Source organism: Bufo bufo, chromosome 6 (assembly GCF_905171765.1).
Source record: "Bufo bufo chromosome 6, aBufBuf1.1, whole genome shotgun sequence".
Classification (NCBI taxonomy): domain Eukaryota; kingdom Metazoa; phylum Chordata; class Amphibia; order Anura; family Bufonidae; genus Bufo; species Bufo bufo.
Genome location: NC_053394.1, coordinates 78,144,161 through 78,151,059, shown reverse-complemented (window position 1 = coordinate 78,151,059; position 6,899 = coordinate 78,144,161).

Genomic DNA, 6,899 nt, shown 5'->3' with positions numbered 1-6,899 from the left:
GACGTCAGCAAACCGCTCACCCACACAACACCACACACACTGTCTGCCATCTGCCCTGAACAGTGAAAAGCGGGACTCATCCGTGGACAGAACGTCTCTACAACGTGCCAGACGCCATCGAATGTGAGCATTTTCCCACTCAAGTCAGGTACGACGACGAACTGCAGTCAGGTCCAGACCCCGATGAGGACGACGAGCATGCAGATGAGCTTTCCCGAGACGGTTTCTGACAGTTTGTGTAGAAATACTTTGGTTATGAAAACCAATTGTTGCTGCAGCTGTCCGGGTGGCTGGTCTCAAACGATCATGCCAGGTGAACATGCTGGATTTGGAGGTCCTGGGCTGGTGTGCTTACACGTGGTCTGCGGTTGTGAGGCCGGTTGGATGTACTGCCAAATTCTCTGAAACTCCTTTGGAGATGGCTTATGGTAGAGAAATGAACATTCATTGCAAGGCAAAAACTCTGGCAGACATTCATGCAGTCAGCATGCCAATTGCACGCTCCCTCAAACGTTGTGACATCTGTGGCATTGTGCTATGTGATCAAACTGCACATTTCAGAGTGGCCTTTTATTGTGGGAAGTCTAAGGCACACCTGTGCAATATTCATGCTGTCTTATCAGCACCTTGATATGCCACACCTGTGAGGTGGGATGGATTATCTCGGCAAAGGAGAAGTGCTCACTAACACAGATTTAGACAGATTTGTGAACAATATTTGAGAGTAAGGGGTCTTTTGTGTATGTAGAAAATGTTTCAGATCTTTGAGTTCAACTCATGCAAAATTGGAGCAAAACCGAAAGTGTTGCGTTGATATTCTTGTTCAGTGTATATATGTGTACTAGCAGAAGGACCCGGTATATTTAATCTATTTCATTTAATGTTTCTGTGTGTCGCTAAAAGATATCGACAGTGTCCCCCATAACAGTGTCCTCTACAGTAACCCGCCCCCTTAACAGTGAACTCCACAGCCCCTCACTCCTTAACACTGAAACCCCCACAGTTCCCCACCTCTTTAAAATGGGACCTCCACAGCAGCCCATCCCCTTAACTTTGACCTTCACAGCAGCCAGCCCCTTTAACAATGATTTTCACAGCACCCTACTCCCTTGACATTGACCTCCTCAGGGGCCATCCCCTTAACAGTGACCTATACAGCACCCCAGCCCTTAAAACTGACCTCCATAGGGGACTGTCCCCTTATCTTTGACCTCCACAGCATCTGTCCTTTAATATTGGCCCCTACCTCCTTAACAGTGACCTCCACAGCTCCCTGCCCCTTTAAGGCTAAGGCTACATGATGACATGTGTCACCCAACATTTTGTCGTACCAATGTCGCGCAACAATTTTTATAATGATAGGCTATGGTGTTTGCTCTGCGACATGTGACATACTGCGACTGCGACACGACAGTAGCAAAAAATCCATCCAAGATGGATGCATGTAGCAGTGTAGTTGTGCCATATGTGTCGTGTGACTTATTGTCATTGTGTAGCCCTAGCCTAAAGCTGACCTACAGCAGTGAAGAAAAATGTCTGGGTTGTTATGGAAACCTGGAGTAAAACTGTGTGTATGTGGAGACTAAGGGCCTGAAAGCTTCTATTGGCTGATAAGGGACATGTGACAGTGTGTATGGCAGTTGGGATATGAGTGAAAGACTTGCAGGCTTCTATTGGCTAATGCAGGTAATTTTTTGGGAATATCTCAGAAACGGTATGCCTCCATTTGCTAATGACGGGCTGGCCGCTGCCATCTTTCTTGAAGATCTTGGCCGAAATCCTGTGCGGCACGAGATTACGTCATCACGCCTGCTGGCGTGGTGAGATATGATGTCATCACACCAGCCAACATGATGAGGTAATCTCGCCCCGCACAGGATTTCGGCTGAGATCTTCAAGCAAGATGGAGGCTGGCGGCCCGTCATGAGCAAATGGAGGAGATAAGTTTGAATTTTTTAGTTTTTTTATACTATTTCAGGTTAAATGACACAAAGGAAATTCGGCTTCTAGGCGAATCAAATTTATCCTGAAATTCGGATCGAATTCCACTATGTGGGATTCGATTCGCTCATCTCTAATTATAATCAATTACACAGGTTACTCACTTTTACAATTCTACTAAAGTTTGTCTCTTTTTATGCTATTTTAAAAATATTATAATAATTATTACAATTTTACCATTTTGTAAATTTTTAGAAGTGCGAGTTCAGATGCATGCCACATGCAATCATTTAAAAAGAAATATATCAATATAAGGCCGCCTTCACACGCAGCAGATTTTGATGCAGAAATTTTGTGTGACTGAAAATCTGTTCCAGTCGCCTGAATGGGACATGCGGAAATCCATGTGCTTGCTGATGATGAATGGAACTGATCTTCAGTCACAGAAATGTCTGCAGCATGTGAACTCGCCCTAAAATTCCAAATAAACAACTACCGTTTATTGCCTTACACACATTTTGTTACTGTAAGGGTTCAAAAACACGACCGTATTTTCTTTCAGTGTCTGTTCCGGTTTTTTTCAGCCCGTAAGCAGAACCATTCACTAAAAACGGTAATCACTATGTATGCATTCCATTTCCGTATGTCCACAAGTCCGTTCCGCCAAAAAATAGAACATGTCCTATTCTTGTCCATTTCGTGGACAAGGACAGGTATTGTTACAATAGATCCGCAAAAAAAATAAACGGATGCAACATGGACGTCTCACGGATGTCATCCGTTTATTTTGCAGATCCAGGTTTTGCGGACTTCAAAATACATACGGTCGTGTGCATGAGTCCTAAAGGTAGATTTACACAGCCCGATATTCTAGCAGATTATCAGGAATTAACATTTTTGCGAACGCTCGTTCCCAACAATCTGCCCGTCTTAATGTGCCGCTGGTCACCTGATGAAGAAGCAACATGCTAATTCATCGGGTGATCCCTTTGTTCATGCAGGCACCCAAATTGTCAATTCTGGGCAGCAGATTGTGCTGTCTAAAAAGCGATCTGCTGCTCAGAAACAATGCAGATGTATGAGGATGAGCGATCGTGATAGCGTTCCTTCGTTCTCATACTGTAGAGGAGATTGTTGCATGTAAATGCAGTGGTCTCCTTCACTGAACGAGCAGCAGACTATCGGGAAGGTATGCTTACTTCCCAACAATCGGCTGCTTCTCGGTCCATGTAAACCCACCTTAACCACTCAGTGACAATCCATACGCCTTTTTACAGTGGTCCCTAAGGGGCCTTATGTAGAGATGGCCTTGCGGTTTGTGTTTCGCCAAACATGCGAACATATAGCGATGTCCGCCGACGTCATATTCTTTTGCATTGCGCCGAACTTTGACCCATGATACATCAATCAGGTGGGACAGGACAGCCAATTGAGACGTTTCAGCACATGGACACACCTCCACCCTATCAAAGAACCCGATCTGGCAGTCATTTTAAATTCTGTGTTTTGCCATTGTAGGGAGAGGTTGCTTTGTGGAGCAGGGACAGGCTGTTATGGACACCAAACGCTAGCTAATAGGGCCACAAAAGTCCTTTAAAGGACTGGTATAGGTGTGCTATCGATTGGTGTGATATACTGAGGGGTGTGATATACTTATAATATACTTTCTAACATAGAAAGTATATTATAGTGCAGCAGTTGTGTGCGGTTCTGCTGCGAAACCGCAGCTATATAGAGGGACAAACGCTATTGGAACAACTAATTGCAACGGGTGTGATAAACCTGTTGCCCCCCAAAAAAATTATTGAGGGGTGTGATATACCTTCTTCCACAAAATATTGGTTGAGGGCTTCAATATACCTGTTGCCCCAAATAAACAGGGTGGTGTGATATAACTGTTGTGGAAAAAAATTATAATTGAGGGGTGTGATATACCTGCTTCCACAAAATACTGATTAAGGGGTTCGATATACCTGTTTCGACCAAATATTGATTGAGGGGTGTGATATACCTGCTTCCACAAAATACTGATTGAGGGCTGCGATATACCTGCTTCAACAAAATACTGATTAAGGGGTTCGATATACCTGTTTCCACCAAATATTGACTGAGGCCTGCGATATACCTGCCTCCACAAATACTGCTCGTCTCTAGGGACTTAGGCACAGGGTCATTTTGAAAATTACAGGCAGAGGAAGAGGCAGGCCGTTCTGCAGGGGTGGTAGGGGTCGGGCAGGTGCACCAGGTCGGAGCCTAAGTGGGAAGTTGAAGAACTTCAAAGGGCGCACCAGAGTTGGTTGAGTGGCTCACTCACCCTTCCGCTTCTGCACCCTCCTCACTCTCTGCTGTGTTCACCACAAATACACCACCACCACCATAGCCCCTCCACTCGAGTCAAGGAATTATTTTTCCATCCATTCCCAGACCTTACCGATGCGCAGCCATTCTTGACATGGGATGAGCGGATGAGGAAGAGGACGTAGCAACGTCCGCCACTCAGTGGTCTGACGACAGTACCCAGATCAGCCCAAGGAGGGAGGTCCCCGCTGTTGTTACTACTCTGAGATCTCAAATATCAGTGGTGGAGAAGGTGAAGATGATGAAGTGTCGATGTATGTCATGTGGGTGCCCACAACAGAGGAAGAGGCGGGGAGTTCAGAGGGAGAGACGGAGCAGCAGAGAGGGAGGAGAAGCAGGCAGAACTCGAAGGCCACAGGAGGCAAAAAGCATACTGCAAATGTATCTGGGGCGAGCCATACACCATGCACGGTCACTTCTGGCGCTCCCAGGATGCCGGCACATGGCTCCGCAGTGTGGGCTTTTTTTAACGTGTCAGCTGCTGACATCTGCAGCCTTTGCTGTCAACACATAAGTCGCGGTAAGCCTAACACTCATCTAGGGATGACCGCCTTAAGAAGGCACCTGGGCTCCCATCACCGAGCCCAGTGGGAGCAATGCTGTCAGAACCCACAAAGTCACACTCCCGGCACTCCACGTCCTGCCTCTTCTCCTTATCCTTCTCCTCTCTCCTCACATTTATCCTCCACTCCACCTTCCACCGTGCCGTCGTCGCGTTCATCTGGCAAAAGGCAGGCTTCCGAGTCCCAAATATTAGAGCGTAAAAAGTTGATGACGCCAGATAACCCTCTTGCCCAACGGCTGACCACTGGCTTGTCGGAACTACTAACCCGCCAACTACTGCCATATAAACTGGTGGAGTTGGAGGCCTTTAGAAAATATGTGGCCATTGGCCAATGGAAGGTCCCCGGAAGGAAATATTTCTCCCGGAAGGGCATCCCACAGCTATATGGCCACGTTCAGCGGCAAGTGAATATATCTCTGGCACACATTGTCGGTGCCAAGATACATCTGACCACAGACACGTGGTCTAGCAAACACGGGCAGGGAAGGTACATAACTTTTACTGCCCACTGGGTGAACGTTCTGACGGACGTCGAGCCCGTGGCTCCCGTGTGGATTTGGTGTTACCGCCAAGGATTGCATGCAGGCCTGTCTATTCTACTCCTCCTCCTACTCCATCCTCCTCGGCTGACTCCTCCTTTTCCACTGGTACCGCCTCTTCCACTGCGCCCCTATCACGACCGGCGTGCCGATCACATACGTGACGCAAAGGGAGGGAAAGGGAAGGCCCTGTCCAAGGGAGAAGGAAAGATGGTGACCCCTAACTCACCTAGAGGCTGGCACCTGACTGCCCTGACGTCCCTAGATGGGTTTCTCTCCCGTACGCCGATCACGTGCCTAAACCCTGGCTTTCCCTAAGATGAGCCCTAAGTAGTGAATATGGCGGTGGGGACACTAGTCCTCACCACTAACACTAAAGGAAAACACCAAGGAGGTGACAGACAATACAGACAAAACATACAATCCCAGGTGGGCGACAACAGCGGACAACAAAAGCCCAACAGGGATCTGGAGGGTAACGCTCTGGAACGACAACCAGGAATCACAGCTACACAGCTCCAGTGGGTCCGTATAGAAGTCCAGGCAGGAAGCTCTATATCTGGCAACTCGAGAAGTGGGAGGGAGAATATAAGGAGGTTGGGAGTGACAGACAAGAAACAGCTGAGGAGAAGAAGCTACGGATCCCTGAGTGAGACAAAAAGAATTGCAAGGCAAACACAGAAAGCTACCATTAAGAAACAGCGAGATCTTTAGACATAGAGCGTGCAGCCACCCGCTGCGACTTCCTGACCCCAGGTATAACGGAGTCAGACGTGGCTCTTGACACCCTCGTGACAGCCCCCCAAGCTCCCCAGAACCTATTCGACGTCCCAGGTGAGACGTTGCCATGCTGTGCTGAGGATGTTGTGCCTGGAAGCCAAGAGCCACACCGGTCCTGCACTGCTTTCAGCATTGCAGTCACAGGCAGATCACTGACTAACCCCACTCAATTTAACAGTTGGTAAAGTGGTGTGCAACAACGGTGCCAATCTTCTGAGCACCCTGAAACAGGGCAAAATGACACACGTGCCTTGCATGGCACACATCCTGAACTTAGTTGTGCAGCGATTCGTTGCCAAATTCCCCAGGGTCCAGGACGTCTTACGGCAGGCCAGGAAAATCTCTGGCCATTTTAGAAGATCTTACACAGCCATGGCTCGCCTTGCTGACGTTCAGCGGCGACACCACTTGCCTGTCAGACATCTGATTTGTTACAGCCCGACGTCCTGGAACTGTGGCGTTATGATTATGTGAAAAAAATATTACTTTTGAATGTCAACAATACTTGTTTCAACCAATCGTTTCTATCTAATCAAAGTATGTGCTATGCGAATTTAATTGTAATGCGAAAATAGTTTTCACATACAAAGACATATCCGAAACTTAAATTCAATAAACCTAGATAAGTATATTAGTAAGAGAACTCAACGAGCGTGTGAGATAGAATGTTTAATTTACTTATACTTACTATGATGAGGATCTCTTCCTCAGCTTCT